Source organism: Pelophylax lessonae (assembly GCF_965119305.1).
Source record: "Pelophylax lessonae genome assembly, chromosome: 5".
NCBI lineage: Eukaryota > Metazoa > Chordata > Amphibia > Anura > Ranidae > Pelophylax > Pelophylax lessonae.
In genome coordinates this window covers 548275985-548296679 of record NC_138772.1, presented here as the reverse complement: position 1 = coordinate 548296679, position 20695 = coordinate 548275985, and positions in this window count along the sequence as shown.

Sequence of the window (20695 nt, the reverse complement as noted above, 5' to 3'; positions counted from 1 at the left end):
AATCTGATCAGGAGGGGGATGTCCATGCTGTATATATATTCTGTGTGAGTTGTTCAATAAATGAGAAGGTTCCAAAACTGGCACAAGCTAAGTTGTCAGCTAGCTTTGTATGGGGGCGGCTAGAATATTTGATATCTATTTTCAAGACTGAAGGAAGCCGTATACTGACGGAAGTGCTGAGGACGTCTATGACGAAACGCGTACAGCGTAGTTGCGTCACTTCCTGATCCGGGACCTTCGTGGAACACACAGCGTTCCGGAGCTGTATCTATTCGGTTGAATACCTTTACGATCCCCCCCTGTATGGTCGTTGTTTTTATGCCAGTTATCTACTAATCAAATGTGAGTACCCTACCTTGTAAACTAAATAAAACTTTGTTGTACGGTATCACACTATGTGTCCCCCCCTTGTTCATTTCATACACATTACTGCTGTAGTCCAACCTGGGAAGCATACTGACTGCTGAGGACCAGCACTTATTTCCCCACTCCCTTCCTGGTACCGAGATGTACCGAGCATTGCATAGGACCCTTAGGACCTGCTATCTCCACGCTGTGGTACACAGCCTAATATTACCCCTGCCTAATACCCCTGTGTTGGGTTAGGCACTCTGGTGAGTGCAATCTGTTTTACAACCACCCTGAGCACCCTCCTTATTTATTATTTGAAGAAATCTGGGATTGCCATGATAAAGCACCACCATTTATGGACTTTAATTTTAAAATTTAAGCACTGAATATCGATATATTTTCACCGTGCATATAATCACTTGCACCTTTATAAAGAGCTTATTTATTAGCCTTTTTTGCACTTATATATGTGATACGGTCCACTTTACACTTTACTCCCAGTGCAGTTTATTTATATCTATCACAGGTGTTACACCATTGCACTAATCACTTTATCAACTATCACTGTGTATATATATTTAATTTGTCTCCACTTTTTGGCTTATAATATTATTTTTAATATATTTTTATACATCTAGAACTGGTTTATTTATATTATTTATAGATTCTACTACACCTCCCTCAAGCCACTAGAGTCACCACTTTATATGTTTTGCACCTTATGTCACAAAGTCACTTTACTGGGATATTAATTTACCAGGCAATGTCACTAAGCACTTTATTTTTATAATTGTGGATATTAAACATTTTTAGGTGCAGTTTTTTTTTTTTTATTATTTATTATTTACTGTTGTGGTGCATAATTTTATCACTATTGTTTGCGGTAAAAACATATCTATACATTTATATTACCGCCTTTTTGGCTTACACCTACTAGAGTTTATCTGCTCTGCAGTTTATTATTTATTACCCATTCCAATTTGGCAGCGCCATTTTCCCTACCCCTACACATTTGTATACTGAAGGAAGCCTACAAAAACAGTGTGGGCCATGGTTCCGTTACACACTGGTCCCCCCAAAAGTCTCAAAAATGTCAGTTAGGGGTCCGATCTGACCTCCGCAATGTCGCAGTCCCGCTAAAAATCGCTGATCGCCGCCATTACTAGTAAAAAATAAATAAATAAATAAATAAATAAATAGAAAGGACATAAATCTTTCCCCTAGTTTGTAAATACCATAACTTTTGCACAAACCAATCAAAATACGCTTAATGGGATTTTTTTCCCCAAAAATATGTGGCAGAATATAAATTATCCTAAAATTATGAAAAAATTAGATTTTTTTTTTTTTATTGGGAATGTTATATAGCAGAAAGTGAAAAATATTGTTTTTTTTTCCAGAATTGCCGCTCTTTTTTTGTTTATAGCGCAAAAAATAAGAATCCCAGAGGTGATCAAATACCACCAAAAGAAAGCTCTATTTGTGAGAAAAAAAGGACATTCGTTTTATTTGGGTACAGTGTCGCACGACCATGCAGTTGTCAGTTAAAGTAACGCAGTGCCAAATCGCATAAAATGGCCTGGTCATTAAGGATCCGGTCATTCCGGTCCGGAAGTGGTTAAGGTTTTGCATGGGTATCCATTTACTTGGCACAACCTCAGCTTTTATATTTTACCAAAAAAATTAGGTAAATTGCATTTACGTGCCCAAAAATGAACTTTAATGTATTTTTTACTGAAAGTTTGCCTTTCGTAAACAGTTGCGCTAATGTTGTGCAACATACAAAATTATAACTACCATTGTTTATAATATTTTGGGGGTTTTAAGTAATCTTCAGGCTCAAATGATTTTTCAAACATGTACACAAAAATGTTAACATATAAAAAATGGCTCCAGGACTCGAGTGGACCTTTTCATTAAACACCGTTGTTGTGGAGGGGGTGGTGGGAGAACGTTTTGCAGCAAAATGCACCTTCGCCTAAGTAGACAAAAATCCTCGCACAGCCCTGGCTGTGGTATCTGGATCCCCGGATCCTCGAAGCATGTAAGTTGTGAGATGGGGCCTCCATGGATTGAACTTGCTTTTTTTCAGCACATACACTATATTACCAAAAGTATTGGGAGGCCTGCCTTTACACACACATGAACTTTAATGGCATCCCAGTCTTAGTCCCTAGGGTTCAATATTGAGTTGGCCCACCCTTTGCAGCTATAACAGCTTCAAGTCTTCTGGGAAGGCTGTCCACAAGGTTTAGGAGTGTGTCTATGGGAATGTTTGACCATTCGTCCAGAAGCACATTTGTGAGGTCGGGCACGGATGTTGGGGAGGAAGTCCTGGCTCGCAGTCTCCGCTCTAATTCACCCCAAAGGTATTCTATCAGGTTGAGGTCAGGACTCTGTGAGGGCCAGTCAAGTTCCTCCACCCCAAACTGACTTATCCATGTGTTTATGGACCTTGCTTTGTGGACTGGTCCATATCATTTGGTGGAGGGGGGGTTATGGTGTGGGGTTGTTTTTCAGGGTTTGGGCTTGGCCCCTTAGTTCCAGTGAAGGGAACTCTTAAGGCATCAGCATACCAAGACATTTTGGACAATTTCATGCTCCCAACTTTGTGGGAACAGTTTGGGGGTGGCCCCTTTTTGTTCCAACATGACTGCGCACCAGGGCACAAAGCAAGGTCCATAAAGACATGAATGAGCCAGTTTGGGGTGGAAGAAGCCAGGCCTTCTGGTCCAACATCAGTGCCTGACCTCACAAATGCGCTTCTGGAAGAATGGTCAAACATTCCCATAGACACACTCCTAAACCTTGTGGACAGCCTTCCTAGAAGAGTTGAAGCTGTTATAGCTGCAAAGGGTGGGCCAACTCAATATTGAACCCTACGGACTAAGACTGGGATGCCATTAAAATTCATGTGTGTGTAAAGGCAGGCGTCCCAATACTTTTGACAATATAGTATATGTTTAATTGGCATGAGATCTGGAGAACTTGGAGGCCACATCTCAAACTCTTTGTTGTGTTTCTCAAACCATTCTTTTTTTTTTTAAATCAGATATTTTTTAGTGAGAAAGAATGTAAAAAACAGTTTTTAGACATTGGCCTTGCAAACCCGGCCGAAATACAAAAACAAGAAAAAATACATATCGAAAAAAAAAAAATTAACAACTGTTTGTCTCCATAGGATGAGATAGCTAAAGAGTGATATTGACATGCATGGCAAACAAAACAGATGTATATAACAAGAGGTCATACACTCAGTGGCCACTATTTGAGGTCTACCTTTCTAATACCGGGTTGGACCCCTTTTGCCTTCATTCTTCGTGGCATAGATAAAACAAGGTGTTGGAAACGTTCCTCAGAGATTTTGGTCCATAGTGACATGATAGCATCACGCAGTTGTTGCAAATTTGTCAGCTTCGAATTTGTCAGCTGCACATCCATGATGCCAATCTTCCACCACATCCCAAAGGTGCTCTATTGGATGAGATGTGTTGAGTGTGGAGGTCATTGGAGGACAGTGACCGGATCTGGTGAGTGTGGAGGCCATTGGAGGACGGTGACCTCATTGTCATGGTGAAGAAACCAGTGGTGAGATGATTGGAGCTTTGTGACATGGTGCATTATCCTGCTGGAAGGAGCCATCAGAAGATGGGGACACTGTAGTCATAAAGGGATGGACATGGTCAGCAACAATAGGTAGGCCGTGGTGTTTATACCATGCTCAATTGGTACTAAGGGGCCCAAAGTGTGCCAAGAAAATATCCCCAACATCATTACACCACAACCACCAGCCTGAACCATTGATACACGGCAGGATGGATCCATGCTTTGATGTTGTTTACGCCAAATTATGACCCTATCATCTGAATGTTGCAGCTGAAATTGAGACTCGTCAGACCAGGCAATATTTTTCTAATCTTCTATTGTCCAAGTTTGGTGATCCTGTGCAAATTGTAGCTCCAGTTTCCTGTTCCTTAGCTGACAGGAGTGGCACCCGGCGTGGTCTTCTGCTGCTTTAGCCCATCTGCTTCAACGTTGGATGTGTTGTTCGCTCAGAGATGGTATTCTGCATACCTTGGATGTAGCAAGTGGTTATTTTGGTTACTGTTGACTTTCTATCATCTGAAATCAGTCTGCCCATTCTCCTCTGACCTCAACAAGGCATTTTCCTCCACACAACTGCCGCTCACTGGATATTTTCTCTGTTTTGGACCATTCTCTGTAAATCTGAGAGATGGGTATGCGTGAAAATCCCAGTAGATCAGCAGTTTTTGAAATACTCAGACGAGCCCATCTGGCACCTACAAGCATGCCATGTTGAAAGCCACCTAAATCAACTTTCTTCCCCATTCTGATGCTCGGTTTGAACTTCAGAAAGTCGTCTTCACCATGTCTAGATGCCTAAATGTATTGAGTTGCTGCCATGTGATTGACTTATTAGCAATTTGTGTTACCAAGCAATTGAACAGGTGCCCCTAATAAAGTGGCCGGTGAGTTTATATCAAACCTGCAAGGACCATTTACATTGAATCACATAATATATATGAAATATTTAATATGACAGCTTAAATGCCCACCGAAAACCAAATAAAGGTATAAGCTATCCCAAGCGCTTCAAATGAGGACCACTCACCAATAAATAAATTGGCTATGCAGCTACTTAACTAAAACATATGGAAAAAGATATATAATAGATAGATACTCAACAATATCCCTATATATATATATAGTAGCGCAAACTTGTCAAGAAGCAAGTGCCAAAAAATACTGTGGCCACTGCACAAAAGTCCGAAATGCAATGAATGTCACATAGGCAGCAGGAAAAAGTTCAGAAATGACTCAAACAGTCCATAATCCTTCACTCTATCTCCTGGGATGATAATGTACAAAGACGTGTTTCTTAAAAGGATCACCACCACCACCGTGCTCCAAGGGGGGAGGAGAATTGCCCACTCACCAGATGCTGTGGCCCAACCCACTTTCGTGTTTGAGCATTCAGGCTTATAATGATGGTCACTGGTCCAGAGTATCCACAACAGGAATCGCACCAGCACAGTCAAAAAAAGCTCAGCAGCATATGGGGAGGAGAGAACATAATCCCAATAGCGTGATACCGTTTAAAAGGGTTTTATTAAATAAAAAATAAAACATAAGGTAACACACTCACATGTCTTGTATGTCATCAAACGCAAAAAAACAGTCACGAATAGGAGAGGGATGCCCTTCGGGAGATGAGGTCCAGGCTCCACGCCGTGGACGCCGCGCCTTCTGGGTAATCCGAACTCCTCTTACACAGCCTGGTTACACCGCCTGGTCACGCCCCGACGCGTTTCGTGATTTCCACTTCTTCCCCGGGAGCGTGACCACGGCGGCTTGGCGGTAACCTTAAATACCCATGCCCATCAACCCACAGGGCGGGGCCAGGGTTGACATCATCGGCCATTGGTGGTTGCTCAGGTGTGTCGACCAATCACAGACTAGATTTACAGGATCACTTCCTCTCAATTCACTAATCTCTATGGTACATTACCCTATAACCCGGAAGTAGGGTGGAGCCGAGGTTCACACCATCGGTTATTGGTGGATGCCTGTAGAATACTGGCCAATAGAAGGCTAAGACAGCACAGTAACCCTCTATCTCGCCGCTATTCACTACAATGGGCCGTCCTACGACCCGGAAGTATAACACACCGGAAGTTAATTGCACCCTTATGCTGAAAGCCTTCTATTGGTTATACTTCCGGGTTATAGGGTAATGTACCATAGAGATTAGGGAATTGAGAGGAAGTGATCCTGTAAATCTAGTCTGTGATTGGTCGACACACCTGAGCAACCACCAATGGCCGATGATGTCAACCCTGGCCCCGCCCTGTGGGTTGATGGGCATGGGTATTTAAGGTTACCGCCAAGCCGCCATGGTCACGCTCCCGGGGAAGAAGTGGAAATCACGAAACGCGTCGGGGCGTGACCAGGCGGTGTAACCAGGCTGTGTAAGAGGAGTTCGGATTACCCAGAAGGCGCGGCGTCCACGGCGTGGAGCCTGGACATCATCTCCCGAAGGGCATCCCTCTCCTATTCGTGACTGTTTTTTTGCGTTTAATGACATACAAGACATGTGAGTGTGTTACCTTATGTTTTATTTTTTATTTAATAAAACCCTTTTAAATGGTATCACGCTATTGGGATTATGTTCTCTCCTCCCCATATGCTGCTGAGCTTTTTTTGACTGTGCTGGTGTGATTCCTGTTGTGGATACTCTGGACCAGTGACCATCATTATAAGCCTGAATGCTCAAACACGAAAGTGGGTTGGGCCACAGCATCTGGTGAGTGGGCAATTCTCCTCCCCCCTTGGAGCACGGTGGTGGTGGTGATCCTTTTAAGAAACACATCTTTGTACATTATCATCCCAGGAGATAGAGTGAAGGATTATGGACTGTTTGAGTCATTTCTGAACTTTTTCCTGCTGCCTATGAGATATATGAAATATTAGCTAACATTTTCCATTGTATGAAGGTACACAAAGGTAATGTAACAATAAAGACCAGATCTCTGAGAATAATGAATATTGGCTTACCTATGGTCCTGTTAGTACAAACTCTTTGCCCTTCAAAGTTTTGTTGAGTTCAACTCACCACACCCTTATATAGCTGTAACAATATTGTAAGTGCCAACCTTGAATCTCAATAAAGATTATTCATGAAGAAACCACTGTGGCGTGCCTGTTATCAAAACCAAAAGTATCCCGAGTAAAGGGGAAACGGCTGCCCATGGAACAGACATACATAATTCAGCCCAGTAGCCTATCTCTGAACAATTGTGAAGAGGTCAATCCTGGGGTATCCAACCAATTATTCCAGAGTTTTGTTAATTTACATTTAGCAGGACATCCTCTTTGTTGGTAAACCAGGTGTTCTCAGAACCTCGTTTACTGATTCAACTCAAAGGCAATGTGTTTGGAGGGCTGGAGAGATCTACTTCTGTGAAATGAGCTTTCATGCTACAATCATCAGGCGAAGGATCCTCGAGTGTGTATATGGGGTAAAAATCTCCTCATCCAGCCACCCCAGGATGCATATCTTTGGGTCCATTGATATATTAGTGTAGCACTGTCCACGTCGGGCTTGCTGTATGATGACTTGTTGGGCCTCCTCTGATTACCAGCACACAGTCACTTAGGGTATAGTTTACACATTTATCCTTACTACCAATGGCTCGTCACTCAATAAACAGTCTAGGGGTATTGGTTTTTGTATTTATTGTGGAACTTGGATGGTAGAAGGCAATAGTGGGATACTCCAACTGGAACGATAAACATTTGATAGGGACAATTCTCACTTGGCCTCACCAGGTCTCACACTGCTTAAACCATACTGCCATATGTATGGAAAGTTTTAAGTCTCCTTGCTTTCTCTCTCTCCAGCAATAGACTTGGTGATCTACATTATCTTCAGGAAACTCAATAGCATCCCCTTTACTGACACCCGTCCACTGACTTTCCTAGCTCAAGGATGGCCCCCCTCAGGTCAGGCCCCTAGACACAGATCTGTACTCACTCTATGCAGAAGCAGATCCCTCCAATGTCTACCTTCCAGTCAGCTTTACAGGACGTCTGGATTCAGTTCCTCTCTAGAATTTTAGGCCCTTAGGTCAACCACCTGAGGCCACATGGCACCTCTAAGCAGGACATCCCCTATGTTGGTAAACCAGGTGTTCATTAGAACCTCTTTTACTAATTCAACTCAAAGGCAATGTGTTTGGAGGGCTGGAGAGATCTACTTCTGTGAAATGAGCTTTCATGCTACAATCATCAGTCAAAGGATCCCCGTGTGTGTACGTGGGGTAAAAATCTCATCATCCAGCCAACCCAGGATGCATATCTTTGGGTTCATTGATATATTAGTGTAGCACTGTCCCCGTAGGGCTTGCTGTATGATGACTTGTTGGGCCTCCTCTGATTACCAGCACACAGTCACTTAGGGTATAATTCACACATTCATCCTTACTACCAATGGCTCGTCACTCAATAAACAGTCCAGGGGTATTGGTTTTTGTATTTATTGTGGAACTTGGATGGTAGAAGGTAATAGTGGGATACTCCAACTGGAATGATATACATTGGATAGGGACAACTCTCACTTGGCCTCACCAGGTTGCTTGTGGAAGCAGTCACACTGCTTAAACAATACTGCCACGTGTATGGAAAGGGTTAAGTCTCCTTGCTTTCTCTCTCTCCAGCAATAGACTTGGTGATCTACATTATCTTCAGGAAACTCACTAGCATCCCCTTTACTGACACCCATCCACTGACTTTTCTAGCTCAAGGGATGGCCCCCCTCAGGTCAGGCCCCTTGACACAGATCTGTACTCACTCTATGCAGAAGCAGATCCCTCCAATGTCTCCCTTCCAGTCAGCTTCACAGGATGTCTTAATTCAGTTCCTCTCTAGCATTTTAGGCCCTTAGGTCAACCACCTGAGACCACATGGCACCTCTAAGCAGGACATCCCCTATGTTTGTAAACCAGGTTTTCTCATTAGAACCTCTTTTACTGATTCAACTCAAAGGCAATGTGTTTGGAGGGCTGGAGAGATCTACAGTACTTCTGTGAAATGAGCTTTCATGCTACAATCATCAGGTGAAGGATCCCCGTCTGTGTATGTGGGGTAAAAATCTCCTCATCCAGCCAACCCAGGATGAATATCTTTGGGTCCATTGATATATTAGTGTAGCACTGTCCACGTAGGGCTTGCTGTATGATGACTTGTTGGGCCTCCTCTGATTACCAGCACACAGTCACTTAGGGTAAAGTTCACACGTTCATCCTTACTCCCAATGGCCCTTCACTCAATAAACAGTCCAGGTGTAGCTGGCCAGCTAGAACCTGTCCTAGGTTGCTAATATGACCTTCATACATATACAGCTAGACCTGTTAATAACCTCAATACAGTGCATATGTTTATATGTGAGAGACAAAAGCAGAGTTATTTACTGTGATTTCATGTTTGGATGTCACATAACAGTTGTATATTGTGTTCACAGAAGCAAAGGAAAAATATGCCTGTAAGATTCATTTGTATGCATGTAAGGTAAGCTCAGACACAGCAGAGTTGAAACCAGAAAGCACAGAGTTAAACTTTATTACCCATAAGGAGTTTGTGGCCAATCACAGCCAATCTCACACTCAGCAACAGTCTTGGCCAATCACAGCCAGCCTTACACCCATTTTCTTTCTCTGAAGCCTCATGCTTTCAGCCAACCTTCTCATTTTCCACTACAGAAGAGAACTGAATAGATCCACAGATCCACAGAGCAGTTTTATGGAAGCAAGTGGCCAAAAATAGGTAACAGTTATACATGTTCCTATTGTTAGTAATGTGATTAGAGCTGTATACTGAACTAGCTATGTGTTCACTTGTAGTTCCACCAAACAGACAAACTTCAAAGGTTACAAACAAACTATCAAACTTCAAAAGTTATATCGAATTCAAACTCGAACACGAAATCAAACAAACAAACCCAAGCAAACAAACTCAAACAGCAAACAGCAATAGAGAGAGAAATATATCCACCATTTGTTATACTGTATTCAGCACATGTTGTACATGGACTGTCTGCTGCAAAAGTGTCAGTGTTATCTATGAAGAAAAGTTGAAGTTAATAAAGAAGATATCTTAAGCGTTTGGTGTGCTCTTTAAACCTACTGCTTTCCATAGAACGGTATTAGAGGAATTTATAGAGTAACAGACAGTCTGGTTAGACTGAAGTCAGAGAGATCCAATTCTTCTAATGCCACAGCGCATAAGGCACTTTGTAGTGCTGCGCCTGCCACACCAGGGGTATTGGTTTTTGTATTTATTGTGGAACTTGGATGGTAGAAGGCAATAGTGGGATACTCCAACTGGAACGATATACATTGGATAGGGACAACTCTCACTTGGCCTCACCAGGTTGCTTGTGAAAGCAGTCACACTGCTTAAACCATACTGAAACTCACTAGCATCCCCTTTACTGACACCCATCCACTGACTTTTCTAGCTGAAGGGATGCCCCCCCTCAGGTCAGGCCCCTTGACACAGATTTGTATTCACTGTATGCAGAAGCAGATCCTTCCAGTCAGCTTCACAGAACCCCTGGATTCAGTTCCTCTCTAGCACTTTAGGCCAATAAGTCAACCACCCGAGGCCGCATGGCACCTCTACAGAGGAGGAGGCAGTCGCCCCCTCCCTCCGGGACTCCGTTCTCCAGCTGAAAGCCCCAGAGCGCATGTGCTTCATACATTTATATAGTATCCCAGCATGCACCTTGGCACTTTCCTCTGCCAAATCACCAGGGCTGTACCAAATGCCTGTGCACTAATTTTTCAGATTTCCTCCCACTGTCCAATATGCCTTCCTATTGGACCAGTGTGAAACATTCTTCAGTCAAATTGAGTTGCACCTGAGCATATTGAGCAGACCACACTAGCAGATCCTTCTCTCTGGTAGGCAGAGGACAACATAGATTTATCTGCAATCCCTCTGGTAAGCAGAAAAGTTCCAAAATTATACTCTCTCTCTAACACCTACCTAAGAGAGTACTACATTAGCAAGAAATATATATATTTTTTTCTAACTCCTTTTTATTGAGTATATGTTGACAAATTCACAAAACAATGCAGGTTAAGGACAAGAAAAAAAAATCCAAAATGTCACCTCTGCCAATAACCGAGTATATAAGAGATTACAGCGGACAAATATAGGCAGGGAGTAGGGAGATCTACAGTGAATGCATCAACATTTTTTGAAAAGTAGCAAGTAACATAGTCTAAAGCATGGGTGTCCAACCTTTTGGCTTCTCTGGGCCAATAGAGTGTAGAGAAATTTTCTCGGGCCGCATATAAAATATAGTTAAGGTATATAAGTAATAAAACGCCGCCGCGCCCTCCCGTGCTGCCGCCCCCCCCAGCACTAATTTAACACAACTAGTGGATGATCCCCTCCGAGGCAACCTCTGTGGCCGTGCCCCCGACTCGACTTCCTTCCTCCCCAGCAAAAAATAATAATTGTCACGGGGCAGTCGGCCGCATTGCCTGTGGTTCTGGGCCGCAGGTTGGACATGCCTGGTCTAAAGTAACTCAAATCGAACAGTAAGTCATACCATATGGCAACTGTTAGTAAGGTAAAAGGGTCATTGTTGTGCTCACCCATAAAACATCTGCAATAAATTAACACCCCTGGCGGTATTCCCGAGTGTGGTTCGGGGTTAATTTTCAGTACTAAAAGCGGTAACCCCCGAGCCACACTCTTGGGAATACCCCAGAATCACACTCACCTTCCCTGCGATCCCCCGCCGTCCTCCCCACCATCCTCACAGTCTCTCCCCGCTGTGTGCTCGGCCGATGCCGGCACCTGTCTTCCGGTTCCCTTCCCTGCGATCGTTGCGACGCAGGGGGGTGGAACCAGTGGCAAATTCAAAAATGTGAATACACCAAATGAGATGATAGAAAGCTGTGATCCTAACGGATTACACTGTATCATCCCATCTCACCACAGGATTTCACCTGGTGACTTTTCCAGTGCCCTGCCTGTGCTTTTCCAGTGCTTTGTGCCTGGAAAATAGAGAACGACCATGGCGTCCAAAAAGCTTTCTTTTTGCGCAAAAGCGCTTTTAGACGAACTGGAAAACAACGACAGCGAAACGGAGTTACTTAAAGAACTGAGCGATAGCGATTGGTGGGAAAATTGGTCATCAGGTACGGAAAGTGAACACAGCGACGATTGTGATGTCAGGGTGACGGCTGTCTCTCCTCCTGTTTGCTGTGGATGGTGGTCACAGGCAGTCGGTCTAGTGGACCAGGAAAGTGTGGCTGAACCCAGAGGTCCAGTGAAAGCTGACTGAGGAGGTGAAGGCAGAGCAACTCTGGAAAAACGGTGTCCGTGAGTACAGGGGAGCTTGCCAAAGGGTCTGCCCAGGAAGGGGACCACTCCAGTGGCTAGAGTCAGCGGATGGGTGTTAGCACACAGGCAGTGAGAGTAAAGGGGGTGCCAAGTTGTTAACCCTGAAGAGAGCTTTCAGGCAGCAACAGTAATCTTATCTTCACTTCAGTGGCAAGGTGAAGCAGCGGCCTTGCCGCACACTACATATAGTTGTCCTCAAGATTGTGCATAGTTCATAGTTGGAGTATCCCACTCATCCCTTCTCCTATCCCAGCTCTAAAATAAAACACAAAAACCAACATCCCCTGGATTGATTATCGACTGAGCCCAGGACTTTCACTGCGGTTTGTCTGCTATCAGTTGCTAAGGGTAACCCAGGGGAATCCAGAAAGTGTAATTCTCAGCAGTCCTCTAGGGGGCAGTGCTACACATACATTTGGGAAATCAAAGGTGTAAGCCATGGAGGCTGTAACACTTGACCCAAAAGGTCTAACTTTATCACAGTACCACACCAGATGCAAAAATATCACCATTTTCTTTGGTACATTTATGAGTCCCTCCTGCGCATGTTAAAGAAACACTGTGGGGTATAATATATTCTATGAAAATAGCACAATTGAAAAGGTTATCTCTGGCGGAGATGGTGGGATAGGAGTTAATCAGTTCCTGACAGTTATGGTAAGACCTATCCAGGACATATGGAGCCCTGCGTGTTTGGAGTTTGGACAATAAGGAGAAGGCTTACTCATATACTCAATAAAAAAAAAGATAATATGTAGATATAAAGCATGTGTGCAGTGAAGGAAAATCCTTTCAAGTTTAGAATTTGAGAACCCAAAGTGTGCCCCCGTGGGATGCCTCGGTTGTAAGAAGAAATCTCTTATTAATGGTGTACAGAACAAGAGTCCAGTACCTGACCAGTTTGGGGCACCCCCACATCATATGTTTAATCTTGCCAGAATCAAGTTTGCATCACTGTATAGAGTTGGGTGAGTTTTTGGATTGCAGAGAGAGATACTTGCAATACATTACCGAGATTCCGACCATTACGCATCATTAAGGAGTCTGATACTTGTGCCAGTATGTTCTACACCTCAAGGAACAAGGATTTAGCTAAACTCTGTAGATAAAGAGCTATAAATTGCTGATATTTGTCCCCATTTAGAGGTTACAGATAAAGTTTGGTAAATCCAGGGGGTTGACTTAGTTTGAGCTTAAATGGCGTTGCGGAGCTTTGAGCACTGAAAGAAACGTTTATTGGGCAGACCAGATTCCTCTTTCAGGGTGCGAAAGTCCTTCAACAGCTGACCATGGTATAACTGCGGGAAGTAGTCAAGGCCTCACATGGACCAATAGGTAAATCCCTCTAATTTCAAAAATTCTCAATTGAGATTTTTGAAAATTTTGGGATAGGCAGCGTACCCAATGTATTGGAAATGGGTTTAACCACTTCCCGCGAACCGACGTACCTATACTCGGAGAAGTGGTTGTAGCGGGATGATATGCAGCTGCAGGCGTGACCCCGGTACCGTTCTTTGGAGCCGGCGGTCGGCTTTCAGGAGATAACCGTTGATGCGGCTCAGCAGCCGCTCGGCCGTAAGAAATCCTCACAGCGGCATTTCGAAGCATGAAAATACATGTAGCACTACTCCCTTGGGAGCTGCTGATTACGGGTTCCCCTGGGTTACCATTAGCAATGACATGACAGTTCAACAAGTGGTATAGCTCAGTCAGGAATCAGTCCAGTAGCTTTGGTTTTTATGTTTTATTTAGAACTTGGATAGGAGAAGGGAATGAGTGGGATACTCCAACTTTATACAGCTATGCACAATTGGCTGGGACGACTTGAAAATGCTTAGTAAGGCTGTGTAACGCTAGTCACGGCTAGGCCGCTGCTTCACTTTGAAAAACAAACAAAGAACTGGGGGGGCATACCCTGAACGTGCATTTCTAAAGCTGGTGCAGCTATGAACCAAGCGACATGCATATTCACAGAGAATAGTGCACACATGCTAAAGAAATGACTATCAAATATAAAGGCAAAAAATTTGGATTTGGTCCCACCATATGGCCATATCGTGCTCAAGCCCACCACTACGTGAAGGTACCCCATTGTCAGTGGGTCCTACACTATCCATAAAAAGAAGGATGAATCCAACCTCTCACCATTGGAGATACTAACTCCTTACTGGGAGAGATGTGCGTATTGTGTGTGTGTTCGGTCCTGACCAGACTTCTGGGGTTGAGCACCCCACCCTCCCACACCTGTACTCTATCAGTGTCCACTAGCAAGTAGATATAGGAGGAGTCCCTTATAGTGCAGTCGCACATCTCTCCCAGTAAGGAGTTAGTATCTCCAATGGTGAGAGGTTGGATTCATCCTTCTTTTTATGGATAGTGTAGGACCGACTGACAATGGGGTACTTTGACGCTGCTTCACTTTGCCCTTGGCAGTGAAGAAAAGTTAAACGAGCCTCCTGAACTAAACTGTACTGCAGAATAACTTCAGGGTTCTTCCTGGCACCCCCTTTGTTCCTATTCTTCAGGGTCAACTACATGGTACCCCCTTTACTGATAAACTTCCTGTGTGAGCTAGCTCCTTGATCCCCTGACTTCTCTGGAGTGGTCCCCTCTCCTTAGGCAGAACTCCTGGTACTCACGATACTGTTTTTCCCAAAAGTCGTTGCCAGCAGCTCCACTTGTCAGCACCCTGGATCCTCTGCAGCTCAGCTCCACACACCTGGTTCACTAGGCCGACCGCCTAAACCACCTTCCTCACACCTGAAGGAGGAGAGACAGCCGTCCATCTGCTCCTGGGACTTTGCTCCCGCCAAAAAACACCCTGCCCCATGCGCTCCCCGCTTTTATCACAAATCCCATGATGCACCTCTCCAGGTGCCAACCCACTGGGACAGCCACAAATACAAATACACACTGAGCACAGAGTGCAGGTAGGGTGACCACATCTCCAAACTGCCATTCCGGGACCCCCCCCCCCCCCAAAAAAATGATGTTTTTTGATACCTTCATTTGCCAATTTTTCAGCAGTGTGTGTGTGTGGGGGGGGGGGGGGGGTGCCACATGTCACATTACACAGCCCAATCAGAAAAAATAGAATGGCTGAAGCACAGCGCTGAGCGCACGCTGTGTGCTTAGCATGAGGATTTTCCATTGGATTTGTACATTGCCGTACTTTCCGGGGTGCAAACCCTAAACATCATGGGGGGCTTTTACCACCTGACCTCCTCACTACATCATAACCTCAGGAGCCCCCCATCTAATGTTCCCCACATCAAGAGGACTTGCAGCAAGGTAAATAATGTAAGGGACACAGACCTGCCAGTACCACAGTATCTGCCTGCCCAGCCATAAACAAATCTCAGGCCATTGAAGTAAAAATGTTATTAATATTGGCTTCTGCTAGGCAAATCGTTTTATTCATTTCTTTCACATATACTTTTTCTGTGCTTTCAAAAATGTGGTAGCATTGATCTGCACTGCAATGTTGCTGTGATGGCAACGATTTCTAGCAATCTCGCCCAGGACTGGTGTCAGTCTGTCAGAGTTTTATTGAGAATTGGGTCTGGTCAGTGTGTGGCACTGGCACTCTGGCAGCAGCTGCAGACATCCATTAAAAATTTTAACTTACATTTTTTTGTCCTCCTCTGATAACCCGGCGGCGGCCGGCCGTTGGAGTTACAGGAGCAGGCTGAGTTGAGCTGAGGCGGCGCCGCACAGTAGATGCTCCGGCTGACGTCACCATCCACCTCTGCTCACTGCTCTCCTATTGGTTGGCTCGAATTGCAGCCCGCCCATTCGCCCAACATGGTACACACAGCCCTGCCCAGCATGCATGAGTCATCCTCCCTCATCCAGCCACGGCGGACTGTCTGTGTCGGACATAATACAGACAGACAGTCCAGACTGAGACTCACGGTCGGCGGACATTCCGGGACACTGCATTGTCCCGTAATGAGGGTGACCGGGACCCGGGACAGACTCCCCAAAAACGGGACTGTCCTGGGCGATCCGGGACACGTGGTCACCCTAAGTGCAGGCCTAACTAAATATGAGGCTCCCCTGAAAAGCAGCAGGAGAATTAGATGCTTTTACCTAGCACCTGTCTAGGAGGGTGCTACATACAAATGCATCGTACTACATAAATCTCAGAACAATTACTGATAGAAAATTATCATAAATTATCACAATAAATAAATAACTGCAAATAAATATAAATTACAAGTGTTATGAAAATCATAAATAAGTTCATAAATCATTTGAAGGGACAACGTGAATAGAATTATTCCTCAGTGGTCCCAAAAAGTGTCCATCAATTCCTTGACAAAACCCACCGAAATGTGATAAGTGAACCCACCACCTCGACATATACAGCCTCTTACCAAATCGCTAGAATCCAAATGATAGGAGGTCTAGTATAGTGTGAAGCTGCATAGATCTTGAGCCATGGATCATCCAATAAGGGAACACAGGACAGCACCTATCATAGGGACTTCACTGTAATCTCCTTCTGCTCCGCGAGATAGCTCAGCAAGACAAGATAAGCCTCTAATGGTGTAGTACTATAAATATTTATTGATTAATAGCCAAAGTATCTTCTTGTAAGAATGCAAAGCAATAAAAACATTGCTGGTGTCAGCTCCAGCAAAGCATGGGTGACGTCAGCACAGGCTCCACCCCACCCCAACATACGTTTTGTCCACACAGACGTTATTGAGCTGTTCCAACATCAAGAAATTGATGGACACTTTTTTTGCGAACACTGAGGATTCATTCTTTTCACTTTTGTCACTGTATATGATTTTGTGACTCATTTATGATTTTCATCACACTTGTCATTTATATTTATTTGAAGTTATTTATTTATTGTGATTAATTATGATCATTATTTATCACTTGGTTTTATGCAATACTTACACAGCACAACTGTTTTGAGATTTATGCATAGAATGTATGAAGGTGAAAAAAAAAACCTTCAGCCTTTACAACCACTTTCAGCAGAGAAAATAACCCAAAGAACATTTGTTGCCCCCAAATTTGCACAGAACGAATTTACGCGTAGTTTGCGTGCGATGGATGAAAAGCTATGCAATTTTTCTTTTTTAATGAATGCACAATAACCCGCCTATTAAATGTGGCTTCCCCATTGCTTTGATCGGTACCTGCATACATTTTCTAATAAATTCCTATTTGAATAGAGATGGCGTTCACAGTAACTCCAGGTTTTGCACAAATTCTTGCTGTTTCGGGTTCGAAACAGGTGAACATAATTGGAAGATGTGACCTGTTTACCATGGTTGTATTACTACCGCCATTAAATGAATGACTTGGCTGGCTTCTAGGGTCCTTCATTGCTAGTAAGCAAGAGGACGCACTGCCTCATTGGTTGCTAGGACACAGGCACCCGCCATTACCCTAGCAACCTCTATCTCCCTCCCTCCTGGCTTGTTTCTAAACAAAAATACTAAAAGAGAATATTCTGCGCTATGTGTAATCCCCTGAAGAAAATTATTCAACAGCTGCACTCACCATATTAAACAAAATATATAAAACAGCGCTTGCTAGATAAAATTAAATAATTGGATAAATACGTGCTTAAAAAAAAAAATAATAATTGCTAGATGAAAATGTGTATCAGCATTTAAAGTGCAAACAATTAGGTCAATAAATATAAATGTGCAAATTAAGCAAAAATATATATAAATACAAAATTCAATTCATAAATAAATAAGTGCATGTAATAATCAAGCTCAATTCAATAAATAAGTGCACACAATAATAAAGTTCATGAGATGTTAGAAGAAGCTGTGCAAAAGTACTCAAACAAGGTGCTCAGATGCCTTAATTGTCTTAATGCAGAAAGGTGCTCATCAGTGTCAGGGTGCCACTCCTCCCTCTTGCACCCCCCACTCACCAGAAATGAAGACCCCTCTGGGCCAATTGCAACTTTAATAGTGAGTGTGGAGTCCTGGGTGTCATCCAGGAGTAAGGTATGGTTCAAATGCCCAAAACATTATTTCCTTGGCAAGCTCAGCCCAGACTAAATAAAAAGATCATAGTGTGATATTGTAAAAGGATCGTTTATTAATATAGATCACAATTATAGTCACAACGTGGCAATAAAAATAGGCAGTAGACAGTAGCAGCAAGAACTTCCTGGATTGCCGACCAGGGCGCGTTCCACGAGGAGACAGGAAGTGACACAATTGGTTAAACCAGAAAGTACATCATCGCATTTCACCCGCCCTCCCGAGCGTCATCAATGGACATCCTCATGTATTAAAGAGGAAATAGTGCGAAAAAAAAAATATATATATATATATATATATATATATATATGTATATATATATATATATATATATATATATACATATATACACATATATACACAAACCCAAAAAAGTTGGGACACTGTACAAATTGTGAGTAGAAAAAGAATGGACTAATTTACAAATCTCATAAACTTATACTTTATTCACAATATAATATAGATAACATATCAAATGTTGAAAGTGAGACATTTTGAAATGTCATGCCAAATATTGGCTCATTTTGGATTTCATGAGAGCTACACATTCCAAAAAAGTTGGGACAGGTAGCAATAAGAGGCCGGAAAAGTTAAATGTACACATAAGGAACAGCTGGAGGACCAATTTGCAACTTATTAGGTCAATTGGCAACATGATTGGGTATAAAAAGAGCCTCTCAGAGTGGCAGTGTCCCTCAGAAGACAGGATGGGCCGAGGATCACCAATTCCCCCAATGCTGCGGCGAAAAATAGTGGAGCAATATCAGAAAGGAGTTTCTCAGAGAAAAATTTGAAAGAGTTTGAAGTTCTCATTATCTACAGTGCATAATATCATCCAAAGATTCAGAGAATCTGGAACAATCTGTGTGTGTAAGGGTCAAGGCCGGAAAACCATACTGGATGGCGGTGATCTTCTGGCCCTTAGACGGCACTGCATCACATACAGGAATGCTACTGTAATGGAAATCACAACATGGGCTCAGGAATACTTCCAGAAAACATTGTTGGTGAACACAATCCACCGTGCCATTCGCCGTTGCCGTCTAAAACTATATAGGCCAAAAAAGAAGCCATATCTAAACATGATCCAGAAGCGCAGGCGTTTTCTCTGGGCCAAGGCTCATTTATAATGGTCTGTGGCAAAGTGGAAAACTGTTCTGTGGTCAGACCAATCAGAATTTGAAGTTCTTTTTGGAAAACTGGGACGCCATGTCATCCGGACTAAAGAGGACAAGGACAACCCAAGTTGTTATCAGCGCTCAATTCAGAAGCCTGCATCTCTGATGGTATGGGGTTGCATGAGTGCGTGTGGCATGGGCAGCATACACATCTGGAAAGGCTCCATCAATGCTGAAAGGTTTATCCAAGTTCTAGAACAACATATGCTCCCATCCAGACGTCGTCTCTTTCAGGGAAAACCTTGCATTTTCCAACATGACAATGCCAGACCACATACTGCATCAATTACAACATCATGGCTGCGTAGAAGAAGGATCCAGGGACTGAAATGGCCAGCCTGCAGTCCAGATCTTCACCCATAGAAAACATTTGGTGCATCATGAAGAGGAAGATGTGACAAAGAAGACCTAAGACAGTTGAGCAACTAAAAACCTGTATTAGACAAGAATGGGACAACATTACTATTCCTAAACTTGAGCAACTTGTCTCCTCAGTCCCTAGACGTTTGCAGACTGTTATAAAAAGAAGAGGGGAGGCCACACAGTGGTAAACATGGCCTTGTCCCAACTTTTTTGAGATGTGTTGATGCCATGAAATTTAAAATCAACTTATATTTCCCTTAAAATGATACATTTTCTCAGTTTAAACATTGGATATGTCATCTATGTTGTATTCTGAATAAAATATTGAAATTTGAAACTTCCACATCATTGCATTCAGATTTTATTCACAATTTGTACAGTGTCCCAACTTTTTTGGAATCGGGTTTGCATATATATATATATATATATATATATATATATATATATATATATATGTGTGTGACAGGAGTCACTTTGGCTGGGGGGCTCGTGGAACCCAGATTACTTTAGAGAGGTCAGGAAACTCCTTGTCCAGCTTCCCCGGCCCCTCTTATGTGTAAGTCACCCTGTGTCTATTAGGGGCACAGGGTGACCAAGAACCCCAGTCTGGTCTGCACTAACCAGACTCCCAGTACAACTACACCGGACTCAGCATTTCCTGTTACCCCGATTATCCTGGGTTCAATATGTGTTGTCTGTGTTGAAAGAGTGAAGGGACTCTTTCACTTGGAACAATTATATTTCTGGACAATGTCCCTCAAGAGATATATAGAGATATACAATTTGACTTTTCAGATTGCTAGAATATTGCAGGAGTGTCTCATAGACCCTTGCTAGATA